Genomic DNA, 21,892 nt, shown 5'->3' with positions numbered 1-21,892 from the left:
GCTCTTTTGCCATGCCACAATGAGTGGCGGCCCATAGCTCACAAATCTCGAGTACTGACGGAAGCAGAAAATCGTTATGCTAAAATAGAAAAGGAGGCCCTAGCAATTTGCTTCGGATGCGAAAAATTTCATCCCGTCGTCTATCAGCAGAAAGCGACGATCGAAACGGACCACAAGCCACTTTTGTCAATTGCTCAAAAGGAAGTCGGTGATATGCTGCCTCGTCTTCAGCGATTCTTTTTGAGATTGTTCAAGTATGATATTGCCTTGCAGTATTTTCCTGGGAAGCATCTTGTGCTTGCTGACATGCTGTCTCGGTCGACTGCTGACCACCAAGACAAGGCTGCTGCCATAAACGACGTCGAAGTTCACGCAGTCCAGCTACTAGGCAAGAGTGTCACAGCAGCAACGCAGAAAGAAATGCAGGCGGCAACTGCTCCTGACTGCTACCTGCAGTCTGTAATCACTAGTTTCTCATTTGGGCTACCGGTACAAGGTGACCTCAAGCCTTTTGAGCAAGAACTCTCATTTGTCATCGGAATATTTTTATAGGCATCGAATGTAATTATTCCGAAAAGCGTGCGCCAAAAAATGCTACAAAGAATTCATGCAGGTTATCTCGGCATGCAAAAACGCAAGGAAAGAGGAGACGTCTCGTAATTTGGATAGGGCTCAACGCTGCGATCACTTCTATGGTGCAAATGTGTCCTACATGCCGCAAGTATGCTTACAAACAACCGCAGGAACCGCTTCAAATGCGACCCGTGCCAGGTTTTGCATGGTAGAGTTGTGGCTGACATTTTTTCGTTTGCGGGAGACTCGTACATAGTGGTTTTTGATGCATCATAAACTTTCCAGAAGCTGCCAGACCCATCGGTGCGATCAACCATTGCAGCCCTCAGTGCTATATTTGCAAGATTTGGCGTGCCAGTTGAAGTATATACTGATAGTGGTCCGCAATTTTCTAGGTATGAATTTGCTGTATTTTCAAAGAAATTTGACTTCACGCACGTCACATCCAGCCCTCATTATACTCAGTCTAACGGGCTTCTGGAAAAAGGTGCTCAGATTGTGAAGCGAATCTTGAAGATAAACTGCAGACTCGGGGGATGATTTCTGGTTGGGCCTGCTGGCTTGCAGCCCCACCCCACTGGAGGCCGGGAAATTCCCTGGTGAACTCCTGCAAGGACGGTGCCTTCGCGCCAACCTCCCGTACTTCAGTGCTGAGACTGCGACCAGAGTTCAATAAGCACAGACAAAAACAAGCTGGAGGGCCTTTACCTCCTCTCCAAATGAATACCATCGTGAGGCTCAGAGATACTGCATGGTCCAGAAAAGCTGAAGTGATGGGTGTGGCCTACCGAAGACCTTACCTGGTAAAAACGGAGGACCAGAAGCTCCTTAGGCGCAACCATCGTCACCTACTGCAAAACGACGAAAGGGTCTTAGAGGCAAGCGATGACTACATGGATTCCACCCCAACGTACAACGACGTTGGTTATCGTTCCATAGCGACAGCTCCAACCTCTGAAACAGCCACGCGTCAACCACCGATAATGGGTAACCCTTCGACCCCAGTTGCACCACCGCCAGCTTTGAGAAGGTCGACCGGAACCGTGAAGCCACCGCAACGCCGTCAAGTGTCTGCATAATCCTTACGTGTGGTGAGATGAACTTTCAACAACTTTTTAGGAAGGTGTACAATTTACTTGTTACTGGAAATGGTTATATCCGATAACGCAACTGCAGCATGACTGCGCGCCCTAAATGCGCAGATACTCTCGGCGCACGGTCCCACGCCTATATAATCGAATGCTTGAATAAAGCAATCGTTCTTCTTGTTCTGGCCATCATGCTCCTGCGTCGTCCTTGCTGGTTACAGAGCGCTGCCACACATCAGCTTACGTTCGCTCGGAAGCCTTAGAGATAATCGATTGCCAAGGTGTTAAGAGATTGCATTTAAAGTGGCATTACACAGTAAGCGGTGTTTAGCCGTGTATTTAAAAAAACACATCTTCGGTGCTATTGAATGAATGGGCATAAACGAACGGGCCGTACGCACGTCAGAAATGTAAGCGCCGTTATTTCACAGAGGTAACGTGTGCGCAGTCTCGTCCAGAGCATTGACTGAGTGGGAAGTAGTACTCTCGTTTTGTATGCATTATTTTGTCACCCGCTCCACACGACAGGGGGCTCCCGAATGTCCCCATGTGTTTACCACTGGGATGTGAACATGAAATGTTAAAGAAAAAGGCGCGGCGCGAATTCCCCCCGCTTCAGCTTCTTGCGCCTGTTTTGCATTCACCACAACCAGCCGCCGTCGGTGAAACAACGGCGCAGGCCCTTTTTCCTTCTCCTGCAAAGATACACAAACAAGTGCATGAGCCATCGAGGAAATCCAACAGGCGCAAGGAGTTCTTTTTTCCCCGGCGAAAACGCAGTCTTCACGTGTTGTTTCGGGCTGTATCTTTCCCCTGTGTTGGCAGTTCTTGCGGCTGACAATGTAGGCGGCGCTGAGAATGCGCAAGGAGGGAAAAAAAATGGAGAAGACAACCAACTTCCCGTTATGCACCGTCCCATTTTGTGCATCCTTAGCCTGAGCAAAACAAAGAGTACTTTGGCGTGTGTCGACAAGAAAACACGATAATGTGCTCCCCGCGGCGCTTTATGTCCTGCGTCCTGTGAACACCTGTGCAAAAGAGCTCGAGACGGCTTCCTTGATTCAAATGGCACAAACCCCGCCTTCGTATTCAGGACACCACGACTATGCGCGTTCCGTCGCGTCTCGCGCAGGAGCTGAGATAAGAGATAAGGTGTTCGTGTAAAGCTGCGTGAAGCAGACCTCAGGGTAAATCCATTGAAATTTGTCGAGAATAAAGGTGGCCTACTCAGTACCTGCATTTACGAAACTTTAGTTGCATTCTGAAAATAACGCGTCTTTAGACATGCCTCACCCTGAAAACGAAACAATATGGCTGGCACGCCTGTTAAAAGCAAGGTACTGTAATGCGTATATAGATCGCAGGTTGTATGAGCGTGGTAACGAAACTTCCAGAGAAGCGTCGAGGTTTTCTAATGGCAGCTGGATGGGGTGGATGTTATGAGCGCCCCCCTTGGAACGAGGCAGTCAGTTGCGCCAGCACGCTGTTTATATTATACTGCCTGTTGTCCTACCTAGGTAAAAAGAACGAAAAGCTGAGAAAAACTAGCGACGAATTCCCATAAACAATTTTGTCACCCCCTATTTTGAAGTTTGTTTTTGTACGTTTCCGTTTTTCCTCCTTTCCGTACTTCCACCAATCTTCCAATGGCTTCTTCCTAATCTCTATTGCGGACATGTTTACTTTCACCTGCTGTCGCTGAACCCAAGCGCCTCAAGCAGTCCAGTAGTGCCCAAATTGACCGCTAGGCAGATATCCTCACATTGTAATAAAACCTGCTCCTTCGTTTCGGTCTCTTTACCGCGGCCCAAGCACATGCCTTTTCTTCCGTCTTATATCTGGCTTTATAGGTGTCTGTTCATAGGCACCCTGATCTCGCTTCGAATAGTAATGAGGTTCCCTTTCAGTTATCAGAAATTATTGAGTTATCAGAAATTATTTCTTTCCGGATTTGTTTTTCTTCCTCTGAAGGAGTTACTCATGGCAGGTTTCTTTCACATTGCTGTAAACCATGAGATTATTTCAGCCTCTCTCTCTTTCCGCTTGGCTTTCTTTCTTGGTGTATGGCTCACCCTACAGGCAGCATGCTTGCTGGTAAGCTTCGTAATTCTTTACCTCTGGTATTTTGCCACCTCGGTGCCATTTACGTCTTGCAGAACTAACTGTTGAACGAAAACTGCCTGAATGGTCCAATGTCGTGCAGTTGACTTACCGGCGCGAAAGGTAAAAATGCACTTCGGGTATAGGTTTCATGATGGCATGGCATTCCAGAAGTATTGAAAATCCGTAGTTGTGCGTGAACATCTCAAAAGGGACACAAGGACGAGAACGTGAGGAGCAGAAGCACTTACCTCGAATTGAGGATTTATTGGTAGGTTTGCAATATTTAAGGTTTTAAACACCTTGGTTTTCGAAGAATGCTGCAGTAAAACATTAAAAGTTTTCGAAAGATGCCGTGCAAACGCAAATTCCAACTCCACTGGCTTCGTGCTTCCGTGAATGATAGTTCTTTGTTACGTGTTCCCAGCTGTAGCTTATTGACGGGAGTGCGTGCGTTCGCGATCGGCTCGCAACTTCTGCTGATCGCTGAATATGCGTGTCTGATGGTCTCTATAGAATTGTGAACCACTGAGGTACGCTAAAGGAAAGGGGTGCCGCTGCCTTGTTTGTTATTGCATAGCGTTTTATAAACTTTCTCGCAATGTTCTATTCACTTTATTTTTTGATAACTGTGTGTTCCGCTGTTTTAGACTAAAAAAACGGTGTGTAATAAGTTTATTTCGGCTATAAGTAATATGTGATGTGCAAGGGCCTACGAGGTCATCTTGCAACTGTACTGGTGCCTTGAAAAGCCATAAAGAGGTAATAATGAAAGACGGCGGAGACACATTATTGGAGCTTGTGCATGTTATCTGATATATAAGTATTGCATGCTAATAATCTGTAGGTATCTAATTATATATATTTACATAATATTTGTTGTATTCAGTTAACAAGGATCAATATTGCATACTTACTAGCATATGGTGCACTGTAAGCCAGCGCTTGCCCTGGCCTCGTACTCATACTTGTGTCGTATTTACGCTGTCCCTGCAGTTTCCTTAATAGCTTCGCGCTATGTACTGGAGTCGATGACAACTTTCTCTATCATGAACCCTCTTTCAGTTTGCTAACTTCATCTGAACTGATTTGCAACAAATACCAGTCCTTAAAGGAAAAATGAGACATCTACCAGAAAGTAGCAATCGCTACAAATGAAATAGGTTCAGTCGCTTCACAGTTGAAAATTTAGACCTGGTCCGGGACTCCAACCCGGGACCGCAGCTTTTCCGGGACAGCCGCTCTACCATCTGTGCTAACCAGATGGCCAGCAGATGGTAGGGTGAAGTCGAACTCCTCAACAACTCTGAAGCAAAGGCAAGAGTTGGACGTAATAGTTCTGGATGGATGGATAGCTGGATGGATGGATGTTACGAGCGTCCCCTTTGGAACGGCACGGTGGGTTGCGCCACCAAGCTCCTGCTATTATGCTGCCTAATGTCCTAGCTAGGTTAAACAAGAAAAAAAAACACTATGAACTCCCACAACCAAATTTTCTGATCGCCTCTTGCGAACTGTCCTTTTGGCCGTCTCCGTTTTTTGTCGTTTCCCTACTTTTATTCCACTACTCCTCCAATTGGCTCTTACTAATCCCTACTGCTGACATGTTTACTTTTCACCTGCTCTTGCTGAACCCAAGGGCTTCAAGGAGGCCAATGTTGCCTAAATAGACCGCTGGGTAGACGTCTTCACATTCTAATAAAACATGCTCCATAGTTTCCCTAGCTTTCCCGTGCTTCGTCTTCCTTGTTATATCTCGTTTTATATGTGCGTGTTCTAAGGCATCCCGATCCCGCTTCGAAAAGTAATGAGCTTTCCTTTGAGTTACCATAAATTATTTCTTTCCTGATTTCGTTTTTTTTCTCTCAAGTAGTTACTCATGGCAGGTTTCTTTTCCATTGCCCCCACCCATGAGATTATTTCGGCCTCTCTGACTTTCCGCTTGACGTTATTTGTTGCTGTGTTGCCCACCCTACTTGCTGGTAAATTTCCTAGACCTTTTTCTCCACTGCGAATCAATGTTTTTCCTGTGCAGATGCCTCAACACTCTCCCATCCCATTTACTTTCCTCCATAGTCCTCAGTCGTTCTCCATACTGAATTTTGCTGCTAGCTTCCCTCACTTCAAAACTGGTCCAGCCCATGTCACCCTGCTCAGCTTCATTTGCAGTCTTCCCGTGAGCGCCCAATGCGAGGCGACCCTCTGACCTTTGGTTCACATCGAGTCCTGATTGTACCCCTGATTTAAAGCAAACAACCGCATTTCGAAAAGTAAGTCCTGGAACCATTACACCTTTCCACGTACCTCGGAGCACTTCGTGCCTATTGTATCTTCATAGCGCTTTGTGCTTCATTATGGCTGTATTTCTCTTCCCCTTCACTGTTACTGTTTTTTCCTGTGTTTCCATATATCTATTGTCTTCGTATGTCCATATACCAAGGAACTTATATTCTGTTACCCGAGGTATTTCCTGGCCCTGTATTACCATATTACCAATGAATGGCCAAAGGTCTATACGAGTGAATACTATCTTTCTCCCCCTTACCTTTCTAAATTAAATCAATTCTACTTTGTCGCCAACTGTCTGGTATTCGTATATCTTTTAAAGTTCTTGCCACAGCTTTCACCAGAGCATCCTTAGTTTTTGCTTCTAGTTCAATAATCAGCCTAACGGGCACCTCGTCTAGTCCTGTGACTGTGCGCTCAGGAACTTTCTCTTCCGCTTTCTTCCAGTTGAAATTTGTCAGCACTAGCTCCTTTCCCACCTGGGTGTCTTTCAACCTATTTTTTGCTTTTGATACAACCTCGGCATTGCCTTGAAACGATTCGGCTGTTATATTTTCTGATGTAATTTATTGCCGCTTCTCCTTCTAGGCTCTTTTCATCTTCGACTAGGATAAGTTGTATTGTTATTGACTTGCTGCTTAATTATTTTATGTGGCGTCAAAATATTCTACGTCCGGCGTTCTTTTTCTCACGTATTTCTCGCAACCAACGTTCACTTTCACCATTTAAGTTTGCTTGCATCAGTATTTGAACCATAGCCATTTTCTCGCGGTATATTTCCCATTTACTGGCTATTTCATCCTGCGGCAACTGTAGCTCCTTTGCCTGCGTGTGCCCTTGGGATGCTTTCTGTCGTTCGGGGATCGCTTATCGTATCTGCCTTTTTCACCAGCTTTCCGGGTTTTTTTTTCCTTTCCAAGGAACATATTGTTTCACGTTTCGTATTTATGTCGTTATTACACTTTCACTATATTTTCGTTTTTTATTTGACCATTTGCCAAGTTCTTCCTCGACTCTAATGACTGTATTTGTTATTTGTTCGGCGTGCAAATTTGGGCTGGCCATTTTCCAATCCTTGCTCTCTTTCCCAACTACATATCCCATTTTCACAATGATGTGTTTATGGTCGTTCCCTATGCTGCTATACCCTTCCTCATCAATGATAATTTCTCTGAAATTTTAATTAATTCCTTCTGTCATCAGACAGCAATGGTGGGCAGTGGAGCAATCACGAGTGGGCAGTGGAGCAGCGCTTACGATAGTAGGCTTCACATGCATCATTTCTTCGCTCCTCAGGTGTTGCTGATCCTGGCGATTGTTTCACCATGTACGCCCCTGCATATCTACCCTCAGGCTGGCGCTTGCGCAGTTGCTGATCATGGCCAAAATGTTTCCGTCGACAGCACAAGTGCTGAGACTTACGTGTCGACTTCACACAGTTGGCTGCTGGACAGGAAGCTCATCGCTTCTGGGACGACAATGCCGGAAGAAATGCCCCATGCCCAGCTTCTTCATAAGCAACGCGCAGATGGTCTACCACATTAGTGGGCAGTGGAGCAGCGCTTATGGCAGTATGCTTCATATGCATCATTTCTTCGCTCCTCAGGTGTTGCTGATCCTGGCGATTGTTTCACCATCTACGCCCCTGCATATCTACCCTCAGGCTGGCGCTTGCGCAGTTGCTGATCATGGCCAAAGTGGTTCCGTCGACAGCACAAGTGCTGAGACCTACGTGCCGCCTTCACATAGTTGGCTGCTGGACAGGAAGCTCATCGCTTCTGGGACGACAATGCCGGAAGACGCCGATGCCCAGCTTCTTCATAAGCAACGCGCGGATGGTCTACCACTTTAGTGGGCAGTGGAGCAGCGCTTATGACAGTATGCTTGGTATGCTTCATTTCTTCGCTCCTCAGCTGCGTAAAAATTTGGTTTTGTACGCTAGACGGAGTTACAATCGCTCCCTATTGCTGCTCCCCTGCCCACTTGTTTTCTTCGATAGTGTGTGCGACTGCATTAATATGAGTCTGCTGTTGTTAAAATGTGGCGATCTTGAGGAAAACCCAGGGCCTCCAAAACCACAAAAATCAAGCCAAGTTGCCGTTGCTTCTAATAGTATTAGTGAGCTTCATTCCGATGAAATTAGTTCTGGCCTACAAATGCTAAAAGACATAAAAACAACAACAGGTGAGCATGTCAAAGGCCAGGCTTAGTTAAAAAAGGACGTGAAGGATGTCAAAACAAGCCAACAAGTTATTGAAAGCAAGCTAACTGGCATATACCGCCCCCCGGAATCGCTCGAAAAGAAATCCGAAACGCTTGACAATATTTCTAGTGATTTGGTCAAAGTGCAACAATCAGCGGAAAGCCTGGAGAAACACCAGGTCGCCCTTATAGCTCGTCTAGATGATCTGGAGGGCAGGACAAGCCGTAACAACCTAATTTTTCATGGCATACCTGACTGTCGTGAATCATGGCTGCAGACCGAACAGAAAACAATCGCTGCCTTGTCGGCCGCGATGGAACGTGATCTGCCACCGAACTTGGTTGAAAGCGCGCATCGTATCGGAGCCTTTTCGGATGTGCCGCCCCGTCATAATGAAATTAACCAACTTAAAGTCAAGGAAACCATACTTTCCTCGCGCAACGAGCTGAAAGCTAACAACGTTTCTGTTTCTGAGGGCTTCTCGCCCGCTACAAGGCACGCAAGGAAAAAGCTTACCGAATTTGGTAAGCGCCAGCCTAATTCTTCCCCATTTCAGATAAGATTTATTAAGCTTTTTATTGGTAGGCAATGCTTCCTGTACGACACAACCAGTGACTGCGTCAAGCGAATCAAGCAAGCATTCCCTGATGGCACAGCCACAGCTGTCAGTTCAGGCAGTCGCTTTGCCACGCAGTAACACGCGAGGGTTAGTGGCGTTGTTTCATCTGCACATGTCCCAGTGCTTCTTGCTAACATAAGTAGTGTCATAAACAAGCACGAAACAATTAATTCTCTCGTCAACAACTGCGGTGCCAGTATTATCTATCTAACTGAAACGTGGTTGCATGCTCAGGTGTACGACTGTGAAATTTTTGACGTATCCCGCGTTCATATCTTCCGTTGCGATCGCATGGCTGGCCACGGTGGAGGTGCACTGCTTGCCATTTCGAAATCTTTGCCTTGTCAACACGTTACCTTTCACAGCTACCTAGAAACGGTGTGTGCCTGCGTTGACCCAGGCCATCAAAACTTTATTTTCGCTGATTACTACCGCCCTCCCTCTTACCCGTCTTCTTTCACTGCCGAACTTTATGACGCACTGCACGCACTTTTTTGTGCTGCATCCAAAAGCACCCGTTATATTAATGGGGGACTTTAACTTCCCGAATATTTTTTGGAACGTTGATCTACCTGCTTGTTATCCTTACGCTTCAAAGTCTAGTGAATTTCTTGATCTTTATTCTTTATTTTCTTTTACTCGACTAGTATTTGAAGCAACAAGAATTTCAAGGCACACTGCCAATATCTTAGACTTGATATTATGCTCTCATGCTGATCTTATTATGAATGTTTCGTGTATACCTGGTGTAAGCGACCATCTAGTTCTTTCATTTAACGTTACCTCTCCTCTATCAAAGCCGGTTGTTGAAGAAAAGTTAATATATGACTACGACAAGGCAACCTTTATAGATATAAACTTGGAATGATCTAACTTCCTTGACCTCTTTTTAAGTAACTTCGATGATCGCACGGTAGACAATAACTGGTTCATATTCAAAAACAAAGTACATGAACTATTTGATAAGTTTATTCCGTCGCGTATAATATCGTCGAATTCTAAGGCGCCTTGGTTTAATTCCCACCTAAAGAGGCTTTGCAATCGTAAAAAGCGCTTGTACCGCATCAAAAAAAAAAGTCTTGGCATCTAAGTGGGACACTTACAAGGACGCCAAAGAAGTTTACATAGCAGCTAAAAACTCTCTGAAAGTATGTTTCAAGAACACACTTTGCCTACAAAATTACACAAGACCCAAAAAGCTTTGGCGCATCATAAACCCTTCCAAAGATGATACAATAACCTTAGCTGATTCTTGTGGATCAAAAATACCCGATGCTTAATGTCCCCCAATCCTAAACTCCGTATTCTGTAGTTTTCATTCTAAGTCCTGATCCTGTGTTTCCCACCCTAAATAGCTGCATTTACCCGGCTATGGATTTTATTAGGATCGAGCCACTTGGGGCAGAAAATGTAATTAAAAATCTAAAGATGTCGTCAAGCCTTGGCACAGACCTGGTTACCGCAAAGTTTTTGAAAAACACTTCTGTTTACTCATCTTTATTACTTTCAAAAATATTCCAGCAACCTTTGGACACGCATCAGCTCCCTGCAGACTGGAAAATTGGGAAGGTGGTTCCACTTCACTAGTCCGGAACAAATGCTCACCTCATTTACTCTCAACTACCACCCCATTTCCTTCACTAGCATTCCTTGTAAAGTACTCGAACATATCTTGTTTTCTCATTTAGTTAAGCACTTAGACGACAACTCATTCTTCACACGCGCACAGCACGGTTTCCGCAAACGTTTTTTCCTGTGAAACACAACTGCTTTCGTTCACTCACGATCTTCATCTTATTTTTGATAAAGGTTCATGCGGAGACTGGTGTTTTCTTCGACTTTGAAAAGGCTTTGTACAAGGTATGTCACAAACTACTCATTTTTAAGCTTAGTAAACTAAATCTTGACCCTTATCTGTTTGCATTGCTAGAGCACTTTCTTCTTAATCGATCCCATTTTGTTGCATTCAATAACCACTTCTCTACATTTAGCCGTTGAATCTGGCGGTCCTCAAGTATCAGTGTTAGGCCCTCTCCTTTCTTTAATTTATATTAACGACTTACCCAATGAAATTTCTTCTAACATTTATCTCTTTGCTGACGATTGCGTTATTCTTCGTGAAACTTCTGACGCCGCTGATACTAACACTCTGCAAAACAACATTAACGCTGTTTGTAACTGGTGCGACTTTTGGTTAATGAAACTAAACTCATCCAAGTGCAAAAAGATGCGTGTAACCAGCCGTGAACTTACTATTCCGACCTACATCCTACAAATACCTAGGTGTCCATTTAACCTCTACTCTCTCCTGGTCTTTACACATCGACAGCGTAATCAATAAAGCTATTCGCATGTTAGGTTGTATCCATCGAAACTTCTCTTCCGCTCCGTCATCATAAAAGTTAATTTTGTACAAGACACTAATTAGAAGTAAAATGGAGCACGCTTCATCAATTTGGGACCCATATGCTGAGACACTAATCCAGTCTCTCGAACGGGTTCAAAATAATGCCTCGTGTTTCATCTTAAGCAGTTATAACCGCACGGCTAGCGTAACTTGCGTGAAAAACATCCTCCAACTTCCACCACTTTCTGCTCGTCGCAAATGCTCTCGCCTGCCTCTGTTTCAGAAAATATACTTCAATAATTCATATCTGCACGATAATGATATTTCATCCCCAACCTACATATCTCCTCGCATTGATAACCATCACAAAGTTAGAGTTTTTCAGTGTTTCACTAGAGCTTCTCATGAGTCTTTTCTTCCTAGGACGTGTGAAGAATGGAACCACCTTCCCGCTGCGTTGACTACTATAGAAGACCAGGCACAATTTCGTACGGCCGTAATCAACACCATCGTTTCGGGTTTCACTTGTCTCTGACTACATCACTTGCTGCCTGCTTTGTTTTCTTTGTTATGCAACTTTTTTAACCCACTCCCCTCTGTAATACCTTGTGGTCTTAAGGGTATAATAAATGAAATGAAATGGTTGATTGCCGGTTTCCCACTTTCCACGTGATCTGCCCGTCAAACATAGGCCCTGTATTCACGTTAACGAGGTTATGTCGCTCACAAAGGTCTCGCATTGACTTGCCGTTGTTGTCAGTATAGCCATCTAAATCCTGTATGTGGGCATTCATGCCACCTAATAGGATAATTTGAGCACCATTCCCGAAACCCTTAATATCAACGCTTATGTATTCTACTAACTCTTTATTCTTCTCTGTACAATTGTTTGTGGTCCACAAATACGCAACGCCCCACCAAGTTTTTTTTTCCACTCATTGTACCTGATAACCAAATATGCTCTTGACATTTTGAATTTCCTCTTTTCCTTTTGGCTCCCTGATGCATGAGCATTCCGACTCCCCTCCCTTTCTATCCGACTTAGTTCTGTTGCACCCTTCCCAAACATAATTCTCAATCACTGGCGCCTCTTCTGAGTCTCTAACGTGCGTTTCTGTCACAGCATACACTCCTATTTGATCTCTAACTGCGCCTCAATCTCTCCTGACTTTCCTTTCTTCTGCCGCTCTGCATGTTTATGCAGCCTATTGCATGGCGAGCTTTCTTTCTTGCTTTCCTCCTTTTTTTGTTATCGACGGCGATTCTCTTCTGAGGTATCCCTAGGGCACCTTCATTACTACCTGCTTTTGCCTCCTGAGCGCCCGTGGGCCCCCTAAATATGCAACAGCGCGACCATCCAGTCACCAGCCCACTTCTCGTGCCAGCCTGTAATTGAAGTGGATCCCGTTCGTTTAAAACCTCCACACTTCTCACTTCCCTGTTTACTTCGACAACCTCGAAGCCTTTCTCTCGGCTCCTTTTCCACATCGCCTCATTAGCAGCCACTACGGCTCTTTGTACGTGACTGTCACGTACAGGCACCTCCGGCACCGTGCACACCGCGATCTCCGCCTGAGTGGATAGCTCGCGCAAGTCGTCCTACCCCTTCGCCAATCGTTGAGCTAGTCCTTACCATTTCCTGTTTAGGACGTCATTTAGCCCACCTGCTACTATGACAAGGTTGTGCATGTGGGCATTTTCCACGAGCTTTTCTTTTGCTCGTTCCATGACAGAACCTAGTGCCCGGCCTGAAATGTCCCTACCACAAATCTTTTATCGCCTTTCACCCTCTCCATAATTTCTTCTGTGTACCTAGCCAGGTTTGAGTAACCGGCGATAATCAACCTTTCACTCTCTTCTGCTTCTCGCTGCTTCCCTTTGTCCTTTTCCGCGTGATTCGGACTCGACATGCGGCATTGTCCCCTGTGCCCCTGCATTTTCCGCGTGGCAGCTTCAAGGTAGGTGCCGCGCTTTTCAGCTAACGCTTCAACACGTTGTGCACATTCCACGTACTTTGCTATCACTCCCTCTCCTGTCACTTCGGGGGACTGCGTTCCACTGTCATGCACATTCTCGTGCACAATGGCGGCCCTGTTCAGGGTTTCCTCAGCTACTTCAAGTATTTTTCAACTACCTTCCGTGCATCACGCTCCCTGTTTAGCTCATTTTGGAGCTGTTACACCTGTTTTACAAGCTCTTCCTGGAAGGTCTCCATTTTCTGCAGCCTAGTATCCACATCACAGTGTGTGCCAGTTCACTCAATTCCCTCTCCATTCTCATCCGTGCCCTCATCTGCCCTGAGGGTCCCCCCAGGCACTGCCTGCTTTCCCGGCATTCTTGCCAGATATTACACGGCTTCTTCTTATGCAAATACTATAATAATTTAATAATGCAGAGCACGAGCCTTTTAGCGAAAAGTGATACGCACTGGATCCAAATCCTCCAAACGTCGCAAAGTATCTCTCACCACTGTTTCAAAAGCTATCAATGCTGCGAAGACCCAAGATATGACACGCTCTCGCACGCGCTCAACCACGCACCCACGCTCTCACTTTCCGACCAAAACACGCACAGTAAAACCACTGATAGCTATTAGTCTCAACTATTAGTCAACTATTGTAGTCTATTAGTAGTCAACTCAACTATTAGTAGTCTCGACTATTACTAATAGCTATTAGTCTCACTAATAACTCAACATCCCACCCGGCTGCACTTGTTGAAGCTCGTGGTGGGAAAGGGCGCTCTAACTATCCTGCAAAAGAAAATGTACACGAAACACACCCGCGCACATGAACTACGAGAGACACCCGCCGTGGTTGCTCAGTGGCTATGGTGTTAGGCTGCTGAGCACGAGGTCGCGGGATCGAATCCCGGCCACGGCGGCCGCATTTCGATGGAGGCGAAATGCGAAAACACCCGTGTACTTACATTTAGGTGCACGTTAAAGAACCTCAAGAGGTCGAAATTTCCGGAGTCCTTCACTACGACGTGCCTCATAATCAGAAAGTGGTTTTGGCACATAAAACCCCACAATTAATTAATTAACTACGAGATACAAAAAAAGGAACACAGGAAACCACCCAATTACTATTTACAGGCAGAAAAAAACGGCAAATCAGAAGCAAGCTCAAAGCATGCACAAAAACTTATGATTTCATCGCCGCCACGGATCCCCGCAAAGCACGTCCATTCGCCAAAAACTCTCCAGCAACACTCTGCAGCTCTCCCCTCAAGGTGAAGACCACCTTGCGGCCTTACGCAGAACTATTACGTCAAGAGCGAGTTCATTCCCGACACCTCTGCTTGCCAATATTAGCACCACGCAGCCTAACAAGTGGAGGAAGCAGTTTTCAGTGGAACATATTGTGATATAAGGCTGATCATTGGGCACATGTTTACAGGTGCACGTGACTCCACAGGGCGCTTGAGAACGCGGGAGAGAAGGCGCTCTTCGCAACGCGCGTAGCATTGGGCAGAATTTTTTTGGACGTATCTGGCTAACGCAAGATTTGACCCAAAGTCGCGTCTGTTATCTGACAGTATTTCGCAATACTTTCTATACATAGCTTGGGCATTTGCTAACTGCACCTACAACAGCAGTACTTCATGGCGAGCGAGGGATCGCTATAGCTGCGTTTCGGTTCTACGCTGAGCACTCGAGTTTGGTACAGTTCCGACTTTGTGGTCGAGTACAGGGCGACCACTGTCTGCCTATTTGATACCGGTGCAGGCCAGTCGTCACTTTTCTCCCGCAGGCAAAGGACTCCCGTGGACGGCCATAAGCACCAGACGAGCGAATTTATGCAATGAATCCAACTAACGGCATTGTCCATACCGTTGTGTGCTAGCCCCTTTTTAAATATTGAAGCTCTAATATGTACTTTGGTGGCATTCGTATTTCAGAAGATAACACAGAGCCTGAGTAATTGACTCAACTGGGAACGAACAATAAATCATGAGCGATTTCATTCTGTGAAGGTGGATGACCGGCGAAGCTGTTTAGCGGACGATACAGAGGGGACACAGAATTAAGAACATAGGTACGGACTCATTTATCGTGATTTTTATTACATTCGTGTGGACGACGGGACTGCCGCCCCGTGGAGCCGGAGGAAACTAGACATACGCGAGGTTTTGACGGGACCGCCACCGCGGAAGAACAGCAGGAAAGGAGAGACTCAAGCCATTGGAGCACCGTAAAAGAGAGGGCGGTGCGAACGTGGACACGACCTGGCGAGTCGAACTGTAGTATCTGTTGCGATCAGCTTAATATCTGATGCGGGTTGTATTTGGGCCCAAAATATTATTTTTATTTTTATAAGTTGTCGCAGTGCTTGCAGCGTGCATCACCTTCGCCGGCGGTCGGCCCGGCATTGCACTATCTTCGGGGTCGGTCCACGGATTTTGGTCTACGGACATTGATCAGCTATAAACTGGCAACATACAGCTTTGTTGTAGAACCCTTATCGTCACAGTGCCTGCGGAATAAACAGAGCCCAAGCATCGTACTCAACAGTGGTAACACACTTTACTAAGACCATTTTATTGAAGAAAATTTAAGTGAAGTAGTAACAATGTATACTGCTTTACCTGCACTTTCTCGCGTGCTAATTATTTCATGTTCTGCAAATAATTTATCTCATAATGTGCTCAGGAAAGCGGAAATGCGATGATAGCATGGCAATTCACCCCGTCGCTGTGCTTCCGTTTCAATTCTGCAGGCAACAGTTAATATTATTCAACATATAGTAACTTCCCGACATGGCAATATCCGTTCATTGTTCCACTGGTTCAGCCCTGTGTTATGTCACCTTCGACTTTCCATCATACGACACGGTTAAAACAGGGTTACCGCTAGCTTTCTTTTCTTGATTCTGTGTGTGTGCGTGCGTGTGTGCGTCTGTGTGTTTGTGTGCGTGTTTACTGAACTTTTGCATCAATTTGAAGCGCAGAGTTGAGCATTCTGTGCGGTCTCACCGCATAATATTGCTGTGTCCCTTTGACGCAGCACGCCGCGCCTATACACAGTGAAGGGCGCTGACTTTTGTCCGGGATTCGCAGTACCGCATTTTCTACCTTTGCAATCTTCATCGCCGTGACAGCAGGTAGGTTAAATAGAGGCGTTTGTCTTCACAAACAGCGTCGAAAAGACCTCCGCGCACTATTGTGGGTGCGTACAACAATAGTTAAGGACGACGCTGAAAGTGCGTGCATCAATTGCTGTCGGAGGACACCTAATTCACCAGGTTTGTTTTACTCAATGCAATTATTTGCTTTTTAGCTCGTTGTTGTCACTTGATTGCAAAATGATATTTCTCATTGCGTGTCGACAAGGGGTATCCTGCGTCTTGAAACGCATGGGAAAATATGTCTTTTTTTTTTACACTGTCGCAACTTCCTTCTTTGGCTAACTTGCATTCGCCGTAAAAATATAGAAGTCGAATTCTTATCTCGCTCACTTTTGCAGAGCAAACGCAACAGGCCTCACATTTTTCTTATGAAAGATTTAGGTGTAAACTAAGATCGGCTTTGACTGCGTGTTTCAACTTATTAAATAGGTGTGCACATATCACCTTAACATTGTTTATTTTAATTTTGGTGGTTCCTAGAGGTCCCAAAGAAGAAATACATAGAGGGGCAACTATAGGTACAGAAAAATAATATACATATATGTATATATATATATAGTCATAGCATAAGAAGCCAACAAACACTGACACCAAGGACAACATAGGGGAAATTACTTGTGCTTAATAAATGAAATAAAGGAACGATAAATTATTGGGAATTGAAGAGGATGAAAAAACTACTTACCGCAGGTGGGTACCGAACCCACAACTTTCGCACTTCGCGTGCGATGCTCTACCAATTGAGCTATCACGGCGCCGTTTCCCTACCCACTTTCTTGGGCGCGTGTCCTAGTAGGACCCTGGGAGTGTTAGCCAGCGCCACCACTCACAGACCTTGCCGGCGGACGTGGAACGTCTTTTTTCCCGCAGGCGTCGCAAAAACGTGATCCTTTAGGGTGAAGGTAACTGGTCAATGAACCCACATATGCTACCTGAAGGCATCAATGTTGCCGGATTCGAGACCTTCGTTATGTGATAAAGGAGAAGGGGGTTAACCGAGGGGCCCGATTTCTTTATTTAATTTATTAAGCACAAGTAATTTCCCTTATGTTGTCCTTGGTGTCAGTGTTTGTTGGCTTCTTATGATATGACTAATAAAAATCGCGCCCCTCGTTTAACCCCCTTTCTACTCCGTTCACCGTCACCACGCCTCTACCTGTCGCCGCAGCGCCGACCATACACCGGCCCAGCCCGGGGCCGCTCTGCGAGCCCATATCCGGAAAACTAAAAGCAGCAACCGATGGAGGTGCGGTTGCTGTTCGTCGAACTGACGAATATCCTCCGCCCCCGACAAAGACGCCGAAGAAACTACCTCGACGACATAACGACACACCGCCATCCCGACGAAGTGTGGAAGCAAAGAATACGCAGACGACAGACGACCTGACGAGGACACGTACCTGCCACAGGCCAACGCGACGCAGTCGTGAGCCGGCACCAAGACCTAATTGTAACGCAAGGCAAAGAACCACCGATCTCGACGTGCTTCTCGACGGCCACGCAGTCACCGCCTTAGTCGATACAGGGGCCGATTACTCCGTCATGAGTGGACACATCGCCGTCCAGTTGAAGAAAGTTAAGACTGCATGCGAAGGCGCCCATACTCGGACCCCAGGAGGAGACCTCATTACGCCGACTGGAATGTGCACGGCAAGAATTACCGTTCATGACCGGACTTACCCAGCCACCTTCGTTATCCTCAGTGTTCACGAGAGGTCATTCTCGGCATGGACTTCCTCAACCAACACGGCGCAGTCATCGACCTGAAGTCTAAATCGATAACGCTGTCGGAGGATCAAGCGATACTGCTGGAGAGTTCTCGTAGTCACCACGCCTTGCGTGTGCTCGAAGATCAAGTGAGCATCCCGCCTCGCTCCAGCATTATTGTTTCCGTCGGCACCGAAACACCCGCTGACGTAGAAGCCGTCATCGAGGGCGACCAACATCTACTGCTCGACCGTGAAATTTGCGTCGCAAGAGGGCTCGCTCCATTGCACGGAGGGAAAAGGGAATTTATGCTAACCAACATCAGCCAAGAGTTCAAGCACATCCACAAAAGCACGACAATCGCGTACATCGAGGAAATTGTTGAACCAGCAATGCCTTTGTCCTCTCGGATTCTGCGGCATCTCCCCCGATGAGCATAGTCACAGAACCTGACTTCGACGTGAACCCAAGTTTTCCTATGAGTAAGCAGCAACCGATCAGAAGTCTTCTCCGACGTTACAAAGACGGCTTTTCGACGACATTGTGGATTCGACAAACACCAGTTGCAAAGCATCGCATAATAACCGAAGAGTGCGCTCGACCGCTCCGCCAGAGCCCTTACCGAGTTTTGACGCGAGAACGTGAAGCTATTAGGCAACAAGTTGACGAAATGCTGCACGACGACATTATCCAGCCGTCGAAAAGCCCATGGGCATCTCCGGTGGTCTTGGCGAAGAAAAAGGATGGAACGGTATGTTTCTGCATCGATTATCGTCGAATGAGCAAGATCACAAAGAAGCACGTATACCCCTCCCACGGACAGATGACGGATTGGATCAGCTCGGCAACACTAAATATTTTTCATCAATGGACCTCAAGTCTGGCTACTGGCAAATAGAAGTCGACGAGAGAGATCGGGAAAAGACCACCTTCATAACGCCAGACGGCCTCTACGAGTTCAAGGTCATGCCATTCTGACTGTGCTCGGCGCCTGCAACGTTTCAGCGCGTCATGGACACCGTGTTAGCAGGATTGAAGTGGCAGACGTGCCTTGTTGACTTGTACATGTTGGTCTTTCTCGGTTGACCCCGTTTCACCGCTTAACAAATGTTATCGTACAGCGCAGGACGCGCCTGCATGTATAGGAAGTTTCTGGAATGCTATCGATGCTTCTATCCGCTGTCTGCTGTCGCCGAACTTTGGGGTATCTGATTTCATGGCGTGACGCGTATGGTGTAGAAGTTTGTGGAAGACACGCGGGTCCCAGCAATTAGTCTGGAACATTCGACGACTGCTGTATAAAAGCCGACGCGCTTGAGCCGCTGATGAGATTTTCAACGATCGCCGACCATGTTCGCTGCTATCGTTGTGCTATAAATGTATCCTGTTTTTGTGGGCACAGGTTCGCCCAATAAAAATTAGTTCTGTCGTTCACAGTTTTGCTACTGTGTTCTTCAACGTTACCACTACGTGACAATATTCTAATTTTTGTCCTATGTCATGGTATGCCCAAACAGCTTCGTGTCCTCTTTAATACGAAATACGGCGTGACGAATTAAGCCAAGTGTTGTATTCGCGGTGGAGTCAATATTTGTATGCCATGATAGGTTTCTGCTCCAGTGAGCACCGATGTACATGAAAGATTGTATTGCCTATGCTATATAAGAAATAACTGTATCAGCCTATTTGATGTAAAGGGTAGTGAATCTCATTAGCTTTATACTAATAAATTGCATGTTCCACTGAAAGCTTATACAGGTAATGTTCTAATTGTAGGTAATCACTAATAAGGGTAATGTGGTGATAGCTGACACAATCATCTGAAGGTAATCCTAATTATAAACCTATAATAACACAAATATTGGTAACTTAGATTAAATAAAATGTGAGCCCAGAAAATAAGCCTCGGAGAACACCTGAGGCAAAAGGTTGCTACTAAAATTGCGTGTTATGCAAACACTTCCTCGCCAGTCATCTTATTCAAAAATTTTGACCGGTATGTTAATTGATATTTCTCATGTAGTTTTACTTTATGTTGCATGCGATTGAACGCTTTAGTGAACTCTACAAAAACTATGCGGGACCTCCCTGAGCAGGAACTGTACAAGATTTGCGCAGCTGTGATGTTTAAGGACGTTCGTGAATAGTTGTGTCTAACACTCCCACGGTTACTTGTAGTAGTAAATGTTATGTATGCCAGATATTAGACTGCACAACGGTGCCGCTGTAGCTCAATTGGTAATATCATCGCGCAAGCAATGCACAGAGTGGTTTCGCATCTCACCTACGGCCAGTTGTTTTTTGATCAACATGCATTTGCATTATTAACCATTTCATTAATTCAATTACTGAGTACAAGTAGTTTCCCCTAGGTTGTCCTTGATATATTCGTTTGTTGGTTTCTTAAGATACGAATAATAAAAAATCTGGCCTCCTTCCTTCCGTTCCCTCCCGTTCAGATATCACCATCAGCAGCAGCAGCATCATCATCAGCCTGTTTTATATCCACTGCAGGACGAAGGCCTCTCCCTGCGATTTCCAATTACCCCTGTCCTGCGCCAACCGATTTCAACTAACACCCGCGAACTTCCTAATTTCATCGCTCCACCTAGTCTTCTACCGCCCTCGACTGCGTTTCCCTTCTCTTCTGTAACCCTAATTGTCCTACAGTTATGTAATGGCGCATTACATCACCTGCCCAGCTCCATTTGTTGCTCTTGATGTCAATTTAAATATTATCTATACCCGTTTTCTCTCTGATCCAAACCACTTTTTTTCTGTCTCTTAAGGTTATGCTTAGCAATCTTCGTTTTATAGCTCTTTGCGCGGTCCCTAACTTGTTCTCAAGCTTCTTTGTGAGTCTCGAACTTTCTGCCCCATAGGTCAACACTGCTAAAATGCATCGATTTCGGACATTCCTTTTCAATAATAATGGTAAGCTTTCAGTCAGGCGCTGACAATGTCTCCCGTATGCGATCCAACCCATTCTTATTCTTCTATGAATTTCCTTCTCATGATCAGGTTTGTAAAGAAGGATATGGTGCCTCAGAAAGGCCAGCCTTTCTGAGGCACCATATCCCTGTTTACAAACTTTATACCACAGTGTGCTATTCCATCTGTCAGCCCCTTGCTTGTTTTTGGACTTCTCATGATCAGGGTTCCCTGTGAATAATTGGCCTAGGTAAACGTACTCCTTCACAGACTCTATCGGCTGACTGGCTATCTTGAACCCCTGTTCCTTTACCCGGTAAATGGCATCATTATTTTTGTTCTTCAGCATATTAATCTTCAATCCCACTATTACACTCTCTCTGTTAAGGTCCTTAATCATTTGTTGTAACTCCATTGCATTGTTGCTCATTAGAACAATGTCATCGGCAAACAGAAGGTTGCTGAGATATTCGCCGTCGATCCTTATTCCTAAGCCTTCCCAGTTAAATAGCTCGAATACTTCTTCCAAGCACAAAGTGAATAGCATTGGAGAGATTGTGTCTCCCTGTCTGACCCCTTTCTTTATAAGTGTCTTCCTGCTTTTCTTGTGTAAAACTAAGGTAGCTGTAGAACCTCTGTGCATATTTTCCAAGGTATTTACGTATGGACTCTGTATTCCTTGATTACGTAATGCCTCTATGACTGCTGGTATCTGTTCTGAATCAAATGACCTTTCGTAATCTATGAAAGCCATATAGAGAGGCTTATTGTACTCTGCGGATTTCTCGATAACCTGATTAATGACATGGATGTGATCCATTGTAGAGTATCCGTTCCTGAACGCGGCCTGTTCCCTTGGTAGACCAAAGTCCAGTGTGGCCTTTATTCTATGGGAGATTATTTTCTTAA

At 45.6% G+C, this 21,892-nt stretch overlaps 1 protein-coding gene and 1 pseudogene across 1 annotated transcript in view; both read left to right on the top strand.

Moving 5' to 3' along the window:
• LOC142590696 (uncharacterized) overlaps positions 1–21,892 on the top strand; it is a 512,892-nt gene that overhangs the window by 71,841 nt on the left and 419,159 nt on the right. The window lies entirely within an intron of this gene.
• Positions 15,443–15,620, top strand: LOC142591788 (U2 spliceosomal RNA; annotated as a pseudogene).

The sequence above is a fragment of the Dermacentor variabilis genome, chromosome 8 (assembly GCF_050947875.1).
Source record: "Dermacentor variabilis isolate Ectoservices chromosome 8, ASM5094787v1, whole genome shotgun sequence".
Lineage (NCBI taxonomy): Eukaryota > Metazoa > Arthropoda > Arachnida > Ixodida > Ixodidae > Dermacentor > Dermacentor variabilis.
Note: the sequence above shows the minus strand (reverse complement) of the source record. Positions and strands in the feature narration are given on the sequence as shown.